The sequence below is a fragment of the Pyxicephalus adspersus genome, chromosome 3 (assembly GCF_032062135.1).
Source record: "Pyxicephalus adspersus chromosome 3, UCB_Pads_2.0, whole genome shotgun sequence".
Lineage (NCBI taxonomy): Eukaryota > Metazoa > Chordata > Amphibia > Anura > Pyxicephalidae > Pyxicephalus > Pyxicephalus adspersus.
In genome coordinates, this window is record NC_092860.1 from 101,867,513 (window position 1) to 101,885,507 (window position 17,995).

General features: G+C 39.4%; 1 protein-coding gene across 3 annotated transcripts in view; it reads right to left on the reverse strand.

The window, feature by feature from the left end:
* Positions 1-15,592, reverse strand: part of ELF2 (E74 like ETS transcription factor 2) — a 51,976-nt gene extending 36,384 nt beyond the window's left edge. For 2 of the 3 annotated variants that reach the window (XM_072405837.1, XM_072405833.1), the window contains exons 1-2: positions 15,445-15,591; positions 11,800-11,860 (exon numbers count right to left, since the gene is read on the reverse strand). The gene's annotated coding sequence lies outside the window, so the exon portion shown is untranslated. Of the gene's footprint in view, positions 1-11,799; positions 11,861-15,444 lie in introns of all 3 variants that reach the window. The other variant, XM_072405835.1, reaches the window with a different exon arrangement.
* Positions 15,593-17,995: the final 2,403 nt, after the last annotated feature.

Sequence of the window (17,995 nt, forward strand, 5' to 3'; positions counted from 1 at the left end):
AAAAAAAAAAATATTTAAACATGTAATGTAACTGTATGATAGCATATATATGAATATATATATTATATGAATATTTCTTTGTATTGGACTCAATACAGCTATTTTGTATTGAATATAATACAAAATGACTTGAATTTGCAGTAGCACTGACGCACGTACCGACATCACCGGGAAACCCTGTAGATCGAATCTGCACTTTGCGTGTGGATATAGGAGGAGGCAGACAAGTCCCCAGGACCTGCAGGGATCAGCAGGATGCAGGGGGACAGCGGGAGCAAGGTAAGTGGGTTTTTATCCTGCTTTTAGGCACCCCGAGTCTGACTCGGAATTTCGACTTTTTGCAAGTTAAAATGACCCCGAGTCAGACTCTGAATTACCGCTAGTAGGTTAAGGTTTTCTGGATCACCCAGGTTCACTGATGAAAGTATATTCTGTCCAGCCTTGAAGAGCTTTATTAAATCAGGCGACTGAGCAAAAGAAGTATAAAGATCCGTGGTTTGACTGTACTCTGGCTTCTAATTTGTTTCATTCAAATCAGTGACTGAAAAATTGCATACTGCCAAGCAACTAGTGATTTTGGGAAGTCTGCAATGGCAACCAATGTATTCTCACTATGCAACTTTCACCTTTCAGCTCATGTAAGAAAGGTAACAAACCTTTAAATCGTGATTGTGGTTTGATATAAAACAGACCAATAGAGGGTGTTATAAAGATAACTCATGTCTTAGATTTGTTTTTTGTTCAAGTACAAGATGTTCAAGTACATCTAAATCACTATACTCTCATATAATCTTTACCAATTATAGATATTTTTAAAAAAGTCATCATTTTGAAACTGCAGCTTTAATGAAAACAATTCCTGGTGATCCTGGTATGAAAATCGTTTCTAGGCACATTTCTAGATTTATAGAATGATAACACTCCCTCCCTATCTACACTGTGCTCTCCTATGTTGTCACCGTGTTACATGCCTCTCCAACGTTAACTATAAGAGGCTGTGCCTTTGCTTCTTATAGCATATTCCACCATTCAGTGTTGTCCCTGGCCCCTTTAAGCTGGGCTCACCACCTGGAACTTTTTAGTAACCACCCGGCAGTTTTTTGGTGGTTACTGAAGTGTTGTGTCACAATACAGGGGCTGTTTTTGTCAGCTCTTTTAGATGCTCTCCCAAACATTTTATGTAAAAGCTTGCCCCATTACATTACTGTATAAAGAAGGCTTACCTTTAAAATTCTCAAGAATCAATCGGCAACATATCTACATTATCAAATCTTCTAATCAGTTGAAGTAAAGTGGAACTGACTTTAAAGGTGCGTACACACTTCCAATTTTTATAGTTCAAAACGAACGACGAACGAACGACGAACGATCGATTGGGCAAAAATCGTTCGTAAAAAAAGTAACCAATGACGCCGACGAACGAGGAAAGTCGTTGGAAACGAACGACCGGACCGGCGGATCGGATTGGACTACGATCGTTGAACATCGTTCGTGTGTACGATCCTTAGTTGATCGTCCATGGTCTGAGCATGCGTAATGAACGAACGTTCGTTCACTTTCCTGTCGTGCACATAGTTCCTCTATCGCTCAAACGATCGTATCTATTGTGTGTACAATATCTACGAACGATCGTGTCGTTATCTCTATGTGCAGGATCGGTGCTATACGATCGTTCATAGATATCGTGCAGGATCTTTCGTCGTTCGTTTTCCAACGATAATAATTGGAAGTGTGTACGTAGCTTTAGAAGCTGTGCCCTAAAAAGACCGGATGGTGGTAAGTGGCCAGTATTGCTGTGGTCTCCCGGCACTTAACTTTTCCTCATAGATGATATTCCATGGCTTGTTATGCGCTGTGTTTGTATGGAGGAAGACATCTTGGTAGGGTTTTTCCTCTTAGTGTCTGAACCTCTGGCAAGAACAGCAAACTTCTACTGCATCAATAAATATCACCTCATTAGATTAGCAGTCACAGGCAGTACTACCTAAAATCTAACACTACAGATATCCAGCAATGAGGTTGTAGGGACAGATTTTCCCAGATTTATTCACATACAAACAGGAGGAATGCAATTTTTAAGGCAAAAGGTACGTTTTGTAGGCTATTGTTTAGGCACAAATAACACTTCTAGCTTATCCTTGTAACATAGCAACTTTGTTTTTTAGTTTAGCTTTTGTGGTTCAAGTTTAGTTCAACTTTGTTTTTTAGTTCTAGTTTGTTTGGAATGAATATGATCAGAATTCTGATTGGATCTATGCACAATACAGGACCAGTGTACTTTCTATTGATATTCTGATATCTGTCTGATTGAGAACCCAAAATTTTTTTGCCTATGATTGGTCAGCTGCTCAAATTACTGCAACAGGGAAATTGATGTAATGCTACTGGGAAGCTACCTAGGGGGCTTTACAAAAAGTAATCATCATGTTGCAAATATTAGCAACATACAAATAAATGGCTCGGCATGACCTAAAAAGCCCACGTAAGCCTCATCAGCTTACAAGTGCAGGCTGGATAGCAAGAAATCCACTCTGCTTTATGTCCTGATACGTTATCTGATTGTGTCAACCCACAACTAAAAATCTTTAGTGGCAGATTAACAATTTCTAACATGAACTTGTCTGAGTTTCTAATAGGAAATGTGACAAAAAAGTGACACCACCCACCCAATAAACTGTTCTTTTTGCGAGGAAGATATCATTAAAAAAATCTGTCTGGCAATATGTGCAGACATGCCCAACAGCATCAGGTGTGGATGGCCAACCATACTGCACTGCCTTCACTGCTGCACATGCTTCTTCATACAGTAAAAAGGGTCGGTTTATAATAGTGTGGAAAATGGTGACAAAAATGGAACGTTTGGCCTTATATGAGTTTTAAGAATAACTAAAATTTGGGTTAACCTGGATTGGTACCAAAAAACAGTGACATCATAATTATTAGTAATAGTATAAATCAAGCAGATCTAGAAATTCTGGTTATAATATTCTGGAGCATCAAAAAAGAAAGAAGTCAGCATATGATTTAACCTGAAGGAAAGCATTGAAAACTTCAGATTTGGAAAGAGCTGAATTTATTCCTGTTATTCAAACTGCTAGAACTATTGTGACAGGGCATTATAAGGTTCTAAACAAACTTGCAACCACAGTAGCAGATGTGGATAAGATGTCACATTTGGCTCTACTCTATAGAAGTGAATCATGTTTCTTTAAAGAAGCCCAAACCATTTACATTCTAGCATAGCACCACACTCTTCTTTTTGCCCTGCACCTCCCCGGGGATAGATTGTCGCCTCTGTGAGCCCAGGAATGCTGAAAGGACATTCATAATAGAGAGTGAGTGGAGATCCATTCACCAATTACTTCCGTATGAGAGTAGAAATAGTAAGGTACGAGCAGTTTCTGGTTCAGAGCTGTTAAATCCAGTGAAGTTGAGACAAGGTAGGCATCCAATTGTGAACTCAGTCCCCCTGATCTCAATGGGCCTAAAGTATTTGAGTAGTGACGTTTTACAATATGGGCCTGATTTATAAAAGCTCTCCAAGGCGGGATAGGATACACTTAAATCAGTGAAGCTGGGTGATCCAGCAAAACTGGAATGGATCTGGTCCAGGATTGAAAACATTTGCTAACAAATAGCAAATGACATTTAGGGAATCCATTCCAGGTTTGCTTGATTCCCCAGCTGCACTGATAAAAGTGTATCCTATCCAGTCTTGGAGAGCTTTAAAAATATCAGGCCCAATATGTTGCAAGCTAGTTTGTTATAGGTTACCACTGCCACTCACTTTTCCTTCACTGCAGAGACAACAAAGGCCCCATGCATGCAGAGCTGAGCTGGTAAACTGATAGATCAGTCCTGCAGATTACATGGGGAGGGCACAGCCCACCCTGTCATACCTGTAGCACTGCTGTAATTTACGTAAATGTCAGCTTTCTGCTCAGTTATCAGGGTAAACAGCAGGAACACTACTAATGACAGCTCCGTCCTACATGCACAATGCCCCCTGAGAGAGGAGGGCGGGAGGCAGTGATGTTGTTTGGCCAAAGAGGTTTGCAGGGGGTGAAGTAGTGTAAGGGGTCTAAGGTAAGCAATGACAAAGGGGAGGAGCAGGAGTGGAGTGAGGAAACACAGGAGGTACAGAAGTGACCAATGGTGTTAGGCTGATCCCCGATCACTATTGGAATTTTGGACACTAAATTTGTCCTCAGATCAAAAAGTTTAGGAACCCCTGTTTGATTTAACTTCACTTGATGCCCTTGAATTATTTCGCTACCTCTTTTGTGTAGGGTCATAACTCATTTATGTTGCACAATACGCATTTACATAAATTACGCTATTGAAATGTGTCTGTTTGCATATGTGTGTGGGTTCCTTTACTTTTTTGTCATAACTGTACAGGTAGCAGGCTCGCTTTATGAAGACACCAGGAGGTGCCAAGGAGGAAAAGTGAAAAAATGAATTATTACTAAAATGTAAAAAAAAAAAAAAAACTTAAAAGACAAATAATAAATACTTTTAAATTTTTTTGTGAATTATGCATTGGGCTGCAGTGGATTTTTACAATGTTGCAAGCATTTCTGCCCATTTTTGTGCCCTGTTCTAATAAGTGTAATGAATGGGGTCACACTGCAACGGACCGCCAAGCAGGTGGCTGTGTGTTACGGTATAATGCAAGGCAACGCATTTTGTTGTAATGGGAGCGAAGCCTTACACCTGCCACCCTTGCTGTACTGGTAGCTACTGTGCTCTTTTGTTATACGGACTTCTAATGAAGAATAAATTGCCATTCATGAACACTGTGAAGATTCTTTGTATTTACAATATGAGCTATTGTTTGCTTCTGGCCTACTTCCAGCACTTAGCAGACAGATGTGCATAATTCTGTGTTAAGCAGGGAGTGTGCTATATGAGTGCCATTGGCTGTGTGATTTCATAGTATACTGCTCATCTAACTCTGTATAACGAAAGCCTTTGCTTCCACTCCCTACCTGTAATGTTGCTTGGCAACTTGTATTCTTCCTGTTCAACCAAAAGCTTCCTGCTAGGCGAACATTATGAAGAGGACATGGCTCTTCTCTAAAGTTGACATACAAGTTTTTTATACCAATTTCTTAACCTGATCAAATTCATAACATGCTGTGTTAGTTGTTTCTCTAATATTCTCATTCTTATTGTAGTAGTGACTGCATTAGTTTTTTTTTTCACCAGGTGATTATGTCAGTATCACAATTCCACGCATTCACCATTAGGACTACAAAAACAAGAGAGGCTGAGATATAACAAAAAGCTTGCAATTTTATATTTGAAACAAACCTTGCAAAAAAAAAATAAAGGTCCTCTCTGCTTCCCAAATCATTTAATTTTAGAAACAGGGAAATGCGCATGTATAGGAAATGTTGGGGTGTATACTTACCTTACTCCTGTCTTTATACCACCAGGCGAGGATAACATCACATTCCTCTATGACATACAGAGCAGCAGAAATCTCACTAGGCACTTCAGAGTCTTTTTGAAAGATTTATTGTGTTCTGTATTCCCCAGGAATCATCCTGAAAGGACAGTGATGTCACAGCAATGCAAAAACTGATATATATATATATATATATATATATATAGATATCTGTTATATTTTTTTTAGGTATACTTTCCAATAGTATGTGACTTCTAAGGGGGGCCAGGCACTTTGATCATACCAAAGATTACACATTTTTTCTTTCAGGGTTTAGATACACTTTGATTTCCTGAATTATGTTACATGAGTTAGGTAGCCTTCTGTCCGCATTACTTTATCAATGACTATCCTTGTATGATCAGTACAGAATATTTAGGGATTTTTGGAGTCATGCATGGCATAATACTGGGCAGGTTGCATGTACAAAAAAAAAAAATTTTTGTACACAGCATGTGTGACTAATTTTGATTTGAAATAAAGGTTTTTGAAATAAATAAATATATATATATATATATATATAGAAAATTAGACAGGATTTGTTAGCTTCCTGCCATCCATGCTTTATCCAGTACTGAGTTCTCACTGTTAGGCTGAATATACCTTCATAAGAAGTCTTAGATTGAGGCCTTTGTCTGACTCCCAGGTCACACGCTGATTCCAGGGTAAAAAGCTAAAGCTGTACGGCTTCCCTGTGAGTGGATTTACAACAGAAGTCTATCTGTATAGCAGCTGAAACAGCCCACATTTTGTTTCCTGGCAGATTTCTTAAACATTATGTTTATAATTACCAGCCTATACCTCACACTCCAACTGATATCTTAAAAAAAATAAATATAAGTAGTAGTTGAGAAAACTTGTAACTATGGTGGTTAGTTCTTTGCATCCCTTATGTCCATCCTGCTTGGAAAGTAGCTGAATGTACTGCCACTGACAGTTCTATTACAATGCAGCTTGAACTGGAAAAACAGTAACTGACAGGAAGCCGACAGGAAACGCACTGACCTCACCGAAGCGGAAACCTCTCCTACACTGCTGCTCCAACCACGTACACTCACTCTAAGGACCACAGCTGTTTCTTCTTCTGCAGCAATAAACTGAAATTCTCTTAGTGCTTTCTATAGGAAGAATAGGCTGTACATATAGAAACACGTTTTATAAGAGAACGGCCTTATCCACTTACTTGAGATGTGCCTAATGTACTACAGTCCTACCTGTTCAATGACACAAGTATTAAATAATATAGGCAAGAAATACAATAATACACTGGACAAGTACAAATAGCAGGGCTCATTTCTCAGCTAAATGGTAGTGTTGATAAACCAGATTAAGATTTTTTTTTATTCTGTCTGTTATTTCATTCAATTACTACTTAAAATGCTGCCACCCAATACAGTTGAAATAGCAGACTGTTTTTTGGCAAGTGAAGACCTAATCAAGTATAGGACTTAGGATTCTGTTACAGTTCATTTAGAGTTATTTTATATTTCTCACAGAAAAGGGCAATGTCAGAAAAGTATGCGAACATGCAGGCTTATCACCCTACATATATACATGTCTACGTGTCTGTCTATCAGACAAACATAATAGATCATCAGAAAAATATAAGTCCAGTATAATACTTACAACAACATAAAAAGTTTACAAACAGTAATAAATAGTAACTGTTCCCATCTGAATTCTGGGAACGGCCAACCCTACTTGTACATGTACTGGATCAGTCTCCTGTTGTTATTTGAAAAGAAAGAAAAGAACACAGAAATATCTCAAACTGTTGTCAATGAAAGAGGTGGAAAAAAATCTTTAAACGTGATTCAGGTGGCATCTTTACCCCAGCAAGCCTATAAACGCCCTCCAATGAGACCACATTGTATAAAAGTTGGCCTATGTGACAGACACATTAGATTATGAGCCCCTTTGAGGGACAGCTAGTGACATGACTATAGACTTTGTAGGGGGCTGCATGATATGTTGGCGATATATAAGTACTAGTTATTAATATTAATCTTTTTTTTTCTTACTTATGACAATTTACTTTTTCCTGGGTCAAGATAGGCCTGGGTCTTAGATTCTCAGGATTAAATTCATTTCAAACTGATCTGAATAATGGTTCTACCAGATAAGTACACAATCATCATCCTTCAGACAACCATTTATCAGGGATGGGGGGTGGCAGCTCCTACATGAGGAAGCAAAGCTCTGATCCACTACCGAGATGATAGTCTGCACCATAATTGTTGGCAAATCAAATAGGTGACTCACTAGTTAGTGAAGCAAGTTTGAATAAAACAACCACCCTGCTCTAGAAACAAGCCAGCAATGGAGGCACCAACATTCCTATACCAACAGACTAGTGGTAAGCTGGGCACATACAGATACTGATTCAGACAAAAAATAACAACCATATGTACACTGTGTGGGGCCTGTCTGTGTATTAAAATGTTTTGATGTGTCACAAACATGTTTCTATGTACTTCATCTTACAAATGTGTGCTGTGTTTGTAAACACTTGAGCAACAAATGTAAAATATTTTTCTGCTAGAGGCCCTCAACCCACTACAAGGTGAAACGCACTGAGTGAACGGATACTTATTAAAAAACTGTTATAAAAGTTTTATTTAGGCTGGGTTTACACGGCTGTTTTCCTCAGCGTTTAACTTGAGGCTTTAAAAGCACATGTTTGAAATTCCCATTTATCTCAATGGGCTAATCTATACCAGGACGTTTCCTTGAGGCATGCTTTTGAGCGTTATAGATAAGTTCCTTGCAAAGTTTTGAAAATTAACGCCGGTAAATGTGTCCATTGATTTCAATTTATAAATGCTTGAAAACATAATCGCAGCAAAACGCGGTATAGACATTTTCCAGTGGTTTAAGGCCAAGCTTTAAAACGCCTGAACTTCAAACATGGGCTATTAAAGCCTTAGGTTAAATGTTGGGGAAACAGTCCGGGTAGACCCAGCCTTAGGGCGGCAAATAGGTAGAGAGTGTTCCATTCTACCTAAAGATATAGCTGGTGCTTGATTTTTTTTAACACATAAAACAAACCTAGGATTACATTTTCTATGGGTCAACAGACTCATCAGTTTTACCAAATCAAATGGGTAAAGTAACAAGGAAAACTAAAGCACCATTCTCATGCTATGTATAAAGAAAAAAAAACATTTCTTTGAGCATCATGTGCCTAAAGCACACACAACCATGACTATCCGTTCCCTGACTACCTGGAGCAATGAAGGAACTTCATATAATCAATGAGACTGCAGAGGGTTCATTGTTCACCTTACAGAAAAAAGTGTTAGCATAGCCTGCATATGTAATAAGTAAATATGGCTGTTCACAGTACAAAAAAATTATGCAACTCAAAACACCTAGAAACAACTATTAAAACATTAACACAGATAAAAGTATTAACATTATTTCCAATCCATTGGTATAGATATCCAAAAAACATAAACAACTGTAGTTAAAGTGTAAATGTGGCCAGAGAATGTCCAACTAGGAGGATATAATATTGCTGCCTCATGCATTCAAAGATGCTGTGAAAAGTATATGTTGCTTTGTGGATTGCATCAAGCAAAATAAGTACACATTTCTTCTAGGAAAGAAAGTAAACTCTTTGTTTTGCAAATTTGCTTCAAGGTGTCAGTGGACCATTGTCAGTGAGCTTTTGTTCACCTCAGAACTGCTTATTCCCCAAATTCAAAGCAGGTCAAATGCACCTGTAACACATTCCCAATGATCTAGGAATGATCTCAAATTAACGTCAAAAGCATACTGCATTGCCCATTGACACAAGCACTAAAAATACATAATAGAGCATTCTTTATCATATTAGGACCATTCAGTATACTGCATAAAAAAATTGGATGCTTGTGTGCCCGCACCTGGCACTAGCTCATTACAGGTAAAACCAATTGGTCATTTTTTCTGCTTTGTCCAATTGTTTTTCACTTTAAGAACTTTATGGTAGTAGTATCAGCTACATGACATGAGACAGGGTACTTCAACATTCTAAAGTTACAAAGTAATTGTATCTGACAGCAAAGGTGACATGAAAACAAAGCACTGGGTAATAAACCAGCAGTCTATGTGACCTTGACCAATTCACTCCAATGGCTCTCCAGTATAAATAATGCAACAACAAAGGGGACAAGAACATAAACATAAAAATAATATCATAAGTAATAAAAATATGTGAAGGTTTCTATAGCATTTGTATCCCTTATCTGGCAATTGCCCAGGAGGTAACATCAGATATATCATACACTAGCACGCACCTGCACATAGCTATAGTTTTATTATTCAGCATATCTGGTATGATTGTATTATTGTCACCACCAGGGTTCCACTGATGAGATACTTTTTGCCGGAGGTCTTAGGTCCACGTTTAGGTATCAGTAACTGTTTTCACATGTATTAAATATATTTTAGATGTCATAAATCAATTTTCAGGCTTTTGCCAATATGATACCTACAGTAAAATTTTCTAGTACAGACAGCAAAATATCTGTACGTACCTAAACATCCACAACAACTTTAGATCACCAATATAAATGTATCGTGCTGCTGTTATCAACCGACATCACAAACACGCCGCTACACATTAAATTACCTAAAACCACCCAACTAATGTTTACATTTTTTCCACTAAGACAAATCTACATGCTAATGCAATCTTATGGATTGTATTTACATTTCAGAATAAAACCAGGTTTTTGATTGCATACATAAGTGAGCACCTGCAATATACAAAGGCAGTACAAGAGCTAATATGAAAACTATGGTGAGTATAAAAAACCTTTTAACAAAAGAGTGCATGTCACAACTTTTATCTCATGCTCTATACAAACAGCAATAACAACCAACAGCCCACAGCAAACAGTTCCTGCAGAGAAGTTTTGAGGAAGCAGAAAAAAAATTTAGGTTGAGAAGGAAAAAATTGTAGGCAAGTGATGGCCCCTGTATTTTGACCCAACTCATCAGCAACCACCCAAAAACATCCGGGTGGTGCGCCCAGCTAAAGGGGTCTGGGGAGAACACTGTTGCAGATTGCTTGTCATTCTATGCAATATATAAAACCAAAGGCCCTTTATTGCAATAAATCTTTTATTTGAGTTTAATGATGTCTATGGCCTTCTATGTAGGGTGGTGCAAAATAGGAACTTACCTAACATATGAATGTCAGATGCTGTCCTACAACCAGACCTCCAAGAAAAACACATTGGATACTAATCTAGACTCATCCTAGGTGGGAAATGTAATAACAGATGGAAAATGCAGAATCTGGGTGAAGAGTGTAGTGTTGATTCATTGAAGTATACTACAAAAACAGTGGTTCTAGCACACAAGGAACGTGGAAATATTTGGGTGGAACACACCAAAAGCACTCCTTTGTCAAGTTTTAGGCAGAAACATGCTTCCGTTGTTGCTAAGCCAAATCCCTCAATATACACAAACAATAAACACGGCAATTACTGTGTATTGTCAAGCCATTCACTTTCAATATTACTGTACAATATTACAAAGCAGGCATAAAGTGGCTCACTACCTTGTAAGCAGTGGATTTATTTCATCAATAGGGTTCTAGGTACAAAAGACTTTAGTTAGGTTAGAGTAAAATATAACTTACTATAAAGCTGAAATACATATTTAGGAGCCTGTATTCCTATTATCACCATCTAGTCCTAAAAAAAATCAAGTCCTGCAACACAACCAGAAAACCAGGACTTTTTTATTTTCTGGTTAAATACCACATCCTAATCAACCCCGTCCCCAGCGTGTAACTGAACAGTTATAGTGCAAGAACTGACTTAGAACAAGAATACAGATAGGAATTTCCCTTTTCTCAGACTTGTTTACTTGTTGCATCAGGGTGGCTCAGTGGTTAGCACTCTTTGCAGTGCTAGGTCCCAGGTTTGAATCTCGTCCTGGACACTTTCTGCATAGAGTTTCCAGGTTCTCCCTGTGTGTGTGCAGGTTTCCACTGGGCATCCCAGCTTCTTCCCACATCCCATTTTGTGGGAATCGGTAGGTCTGTCACTCAATGAGGAATATTGGGAATATTATACCCTTGGTAACAGGAGTAGACAAGGTAATACAGAGACTCAGTTCCATGTTCACTTCACCCAAGCTCAGACAAAAGCTCATATTTAATCAGAATACATCAAGAACTTGTGGGAGATGTAAGTGCTGGAAAATTGTGGAAGGTGAAAGTGTTGTAATGACTTGTTCAAATAACATAACAGGATTATGAAGGAATACTACACAATATAAACTTGCCTAGCAAAATAAATTCAGCTCACAGTTTACTTGAAGGTTATATTTACACTGTAAGGAATACTCACTTTTTTCTGGCTTTTAATGTTGGCACTTTCAAGTTGCTCGACTTCAGCTTTCAGTTAGTCACTGTAGTGGTAAAATAAAAGCAAATATTAGTGAATTATCAATCAACATTCACTTTATTTTATCTGTCAAATATGTCAAGTTATGAAACTGGGCATTGGATACTCCAGTAAGATCACCATCATTCATTCACTACGCCCTGCTCCCAGAAATGTATGCCTTATTTATGTATATAATGGACAGTCAGTATGCCCTGTGACAATAACAGTAACAGTGGTTGAATATGTGGCAATTTCTTCTGGGCCCATACACCTCACACTCCGAAATTCCTTGTTTCTCTTAACCACTTGAAAAAACAATAATTTCAGTCAATTGAGATAGAAGGGATAATGTCATTGTATCCATTCAGACCTCTAAAGTTTATTAGATAACAATACATTCAAAGTAAAGACATCCATTACCCCCACCTGTACTTAAGAAATGTATATGGTACTCTTTATCTGGAATGTGCCATTGGATATGATTACCATGACCCAGTGTGCCCGAGCTCCACTCCTCCTATATAAACTAGTGGTACTCTACTGTGAACACACCAAGTCAACTTGGATCTACTTTTGATCTAATTTACATAGAAGGAACAGAATAGGGGAAGCGGCAGGCCATACTTAGGTATGTCTACCTTATGGTACATTCCAAACAAGAAGAGCTATTTCCTTGGATGGGTGAGATAAATCTGTACTTCACATTTAAAACACAATTATGCTTTAGATCAGTTTTTATATAGATCTATACTGCTGTTATCTAGGCATTCACAGAGAGTTATGACAGGTGAATGAAGTGCTTATTGTAGCATGTAAATGGTAAGCCAAAACAGAATATCTAATTTAAATTAGTGAACAAGTAATAGATCTAAAAGCCATATAAAGCCTGCTAATAATTTATGCACAGATCTCTGCATTTCTTGTTCAATATATTTATTTGGTTTAAAGTACTCAAGATTTAGGAAATCTATATATCTGTATTATCAACCATTGGAGTAATAGGAATACCACAACAATGGGGATATCTTATAAGTACAGTATGATATATCCTCAATGATGGGCTCAGTAGCTCAAGTATGTGCCTATGTCGGGTGTTGGGATATCAGAAATGCTTAATTTTTTCAGGTAAGCAGCTCAGTAACTTGTTAAACATGGATAACAGCCTCACATGTATCTTCGAAGAGAAGTAAAACATTACAGCTCCCATATTTCTATCCTGACATATTTAGTTCATTGCAACTTTGTTGCCATTAACAAAAAATATAAAATTCGCGTAGCAACTAATCAAATAGCCCTGGACATACCTGTGCTTACTATCCCCCAGCGTGAAAAAAAACTTGCAGAGAAAAACTACTGCAATCGCTTTCATATTTTTTCTATGGTTTCATATTGTGCCCGCTACTAACCTACAGAACACAACATGGATAAGAAGCACTAAGTCCTGTGGAGGACAGGTGTCCATCACACCTGGAAAAGAATGTAAAGCTGAGTGAAGTTGGAGGCAGGCAGCAGGAGTGGTAAGTATGAACCTATTTCTTTGCAGGTGTAGATTAGTTTAGGCAACTAGTCCTTTTGGAACAACATGGGGAATGCCTTTATTCAGCTCCACCATGTGTTCCCCATTTTGTTCAATGGTTTCATATGCTAACCCTTACCTCCTTACAAGACACAACTGGGATAGGAACTAGTAAGTTTAGGGAGGGACCAGGTGTCTAATACACCAGAAAAAGAAATAGAAAGAATGGAAAGAAATGAGCAGAGTTCAGTGGCACAAGCAGCAGGAGGGGTAAATATTAAACCATTTATTTTGCAGGCATGGCTTAGTTTGGAGAATTAGACCTTCTGGAACTGTTTAAGGACAGTTTTTTTTGTTCCAGTATGACTCTACCTCTGTTCACAATTACAGGATCTGAGTGGTTTGATGTGGGATTAGAGCACTGGCATCATCCTTGCTAAACAATCTTCTGATGATTTCAAACCTCAGAAATGCTTTTTTACCTGACTGGGCACAAATTAGGTTAGGACTGGTAAACTACTACTAAGAAGCCCCCACAATAATAATGTTGATGGTCTTGCAATGTGATTATGATTTATATATATATATATTTGTACTATATACAGAGGTTTTGAGGTAGCACATGCTAAAACCCATTAATGTAAAAAGATTAGCAGTCATGTGGCCATTCACATCTTTGTGCTTTGGTTTGTTATGATTTTAATGACTAATAATTCTTTTATCTCTGATAGAGCTTCCAGCAATTGCATTAATGGGATGAATGGGAACACTTAAAACATGCCAGACGCAGTGCAATGCTTCAAAAGACCACAGGTGTTAATGGACCTAAATTCCTAAAATTAGAAGAGAGCATCTTAAAACAAGGAAATATCATAAATACAACCACCACCCCCCATTGCTAAGCAGAACATGTATTTCATATAATACACAGAACCAGCTATTCTCAAGCAAGGTTCTGTAAATGTGGTGATGGCCCTGTAGATTTGAGGCCAAAGCCATGTGGAAGGTCTGCATGATGCCACTGTACTCTATTGTCTGTGAGGGTGGCATTGTATCAAGTGATTCTCTGGCCCCCAGTGTTATTCCCCACTGATCCCCAAGACGTGAACCTAATTTCAAGGTTTCCTTGAGAAAGTCCGCACTGAACACAGGAGAGCTGATAATACACAATAGCAATGTCATTGTATAGAATGGTCACAAAGCCGAGTTCCCATATGTAAAATGTAAACAGGTGAACCAAGATGTGCCCACATATGAGGGGATCTGATCATCACCACTTGTTGTGGTATAACCCTGCAGAAAAAGTAGATGAAGCACAAAGCGGCAGTGTGAATAGAGGATAGGATTATAGATTCCCCCAGCAGTGGAAGCTGCAGATAAATGTGCCCAGACACACAAACTCCATGCAGAGTTCATGCCCCCCAGCCATGACCTCTATTAGAAGCATCCTGTTTGTTTACATATGAGCCATGTTGGAGGAGACATGTCAGGGTGCCTGCCTCCATGTAAATGAAGTGAAAGTTCACCTCGCCAGCAGAAGTGACAGCAAACTTCAGGGAAAGTGTCCCCTGTGACCAGGGCATGGCTGTCATCTGCCCACATCGTGCCCACAGTGCCAGGCGACCATGGCAGACGTTACACGGGTAGGGTCCCCGGATCTCCTCCCATGCACACTGGACTGGCTTTCACAACAAACATGTAGGCCCTGATGACACCGAGCCAGCCACCCCCACCTCCCGGGCTCCTCTGCCCGAGCACACACTGCCGCCACCGGGTGGTCACACGGCACGCCTGGGCTCTGCTATGGAGGGCCACCTTAACCCGTACAATGCGGGGCGCCAAAGCCTGCCAGGGTTAAAGGGCAAAGGCAGCCATTCAGTGTCCCTAGGAGAAGAAAGCCCGATAAGGGGTAAGAAGCGAGGGCACATGCCTGCGCTTCGTGCCTCAGTCATCGCCCCAGGCATCTGCCATCGTGCCCACTGCTCGGGATTCCCCCTGTGCCCTCTTTGTAGCACCCTGGGGTAAATGAACAGCCCAGGGGGGGAAGAGGGGGAGGTGCGGCCCCCGGGGCCGGTGCTGGACGCCCTTACCTTGCTCGGTGTGGAACGGTATTGGTCGAGGTCCCGGGGCACGGAGCACGGAGCTGCTGGGGAGTGGGGGTGGCAGCGGTGACAACACACAGAGTGCGAGAGAGGCAGAGGGGAGGGGGGATGACAGTGTGCTGCTGTGTGAGAGGAGATACACAGAGTCAGAGGGAGGGACTATGGCAGCCAGCAACACACACAAGTCTGCACAGGGACTGACACCACACATGGAGGCAACAGGGCTGCTCTGTTCTCCCTGCCTGCACCTCATCTATAGGGGCTCACCAGGGCTCACACATCACTTCAACAGCTCCATATACGTTTCTCAAACCCGCACATGCGTGGTTAGGAGCCAGTGTTTTTAGTGGTCCGCGGAACCGAAAAGGTTGGCGACCCCTGATCTAGAGGAATCTAATAGGAAGACCTACAATTTGGTTTGCTTAAACTATGTGTTGTATTTATATGGCTCAGACAGTTATCTTACACAAAGAACTTTAAGTTGTCTTACACAAAGAGTTTTTAAAATAAAAATACTAAAACACTTAGGAGGCTATTCATATATTCATACATGGTATCACACAATATTCACATAACTTTCACCCATGATTCAAATGATTTTCTTATTGTATATCACAGGGTTAATCTTGAGTAAAGGCTGTGTGAATTTTGCATGAATACAAATAATTGTCTCAGGATTGTCACAGGTTCATGTTCAAGCAGTATTATAAAAATCAATAAAACATTATTACTGTCCTTTGTCCCTTATCTATATATGCTTTTTCCAGAGCCATACTCCAGATGACCAGTAGGGGGCCTCCTCATGGTCACTGCCTGGCCACTCACTGTTGTACAAATGGTTGGAAGAGGAGATCGACCAATGGTTTCCCCTTCCTGGCTCTGCACTGCATGATATTGTCTGTCAGAGTCCAGCAAAGAAAAGGGAAGAAGATCTCCTCAGCCAGCTCCGTTTACAGTGAGCGGTCAGCGAAGTTACAGTCAGAGGTGAGCTGATAAAGGTTTTTATACCAAGGAAAGAATTCTGATATAAAAAGTGCTCCTGATGGGATAAAATGTGTGCAAAGTGATAAGGGTTTTGTCAAGATTTAGCACTAGGGCCCAGAGACCTGCAGCTAGAAGACCACCAGCAACTGTACTTTCAGTGTTATTAGAAAATCAATACATGGGAACATGTGCATGTGTTGCAGAGACTGACCACAAGTCCATTCCAAATATGATAACAGATCCATAACCACGGGTTACCATCCATGAAAACCACATGGCCAAATGAATAGCCAATAAAGGAAGCTGAAATCATATGCGTTTCTCTACACTTCTACAACTCTTATTGCTCCCCATCATCCATACTGTTCAATTAGGCTGCCAAATATAGCAAAGGAACAGTATGGAGAAATGGGGATAAGAAGGGGCATGGTAGAAATCTCTGACCTTTTGACATGTGACAGGATTAGGTAAGGTCATATGGATATTAACTTGGTGGACCTACCCAGGAAAATAAAAATGATAAATACAATGACATTTGATAGTGAACACTATATTGATTGTTGTCAAAAAATGGCTGTGACAAAGTTAGGCAAGGCCCACAAACCGCTTGTGCTTGCAAAACATACCTCTCATTCTGGAAATGTTTATACTTTACCATTAGCGTGTTTTATGTTACATAGTTAGGTCAGGAACAAGCCAGTCAGGTTACAAACAGATACCACTGCTTTCAACCAATAGAACAAATATGTATATATATATATATATATATATATATATATATATATACACATAGTGACTTTAATATTTGCGACTCTAATGTTTAAAAAAAACAAAAACATGCAGGCAAATAAAATTGTCAGGAGGCCAGAAATGGCATCAAAAATATTTTTGGTTGTGGCCCTTCATTATGATTTAAATTAAAATGTAACTTGATCTTTATTATGTTATTTATTTATATTTATTATAAACTATCACCATTGTATAACCAACAGTCTTAGTTATTCAGGACTCAAGCACCATAAATTAAAAAGAACTGCCCATCCTAAATTTTGTGAAGCACTGTCCACCCACAGTGATTGATATTACCCAAGAACCAGGCCTTTAATAGCCTGCACACCAAACACACATGACCATGTTAAACTATGTAAAACACTGTCCACCCAAAGTGGGGTACAATACCCCCAATAAGGAAAAACCACAGGATTCCTGCTAAAATATCAAGAACCAATCCAAAGATCAGCTGCCCTTCACTCTGTTTATCACATCGGTATCCCCTCCCGACTTCACCCTTAAATAGAAATTAAGAAAGCTAGCATAGCAGTCCAAAATTCTAACTCATACACTGTAAAGCAGAGGTGCCCAACAGGTGGATCACCATCTACTGATAGATCGCAAAGGCAACGTGAGTAGATTGCGGAGCCCTGGCTTTTTACTGCGCACAGGAGTTATTAAGTCCAAGTTTTTATTGTTGGTAGATAATTTTGACTTGGTCATTTTAAAAGTAGTTCACAAGCCAAAAAAGTGTGGGTAAAGTATATTATAAAAAAAGGTCATT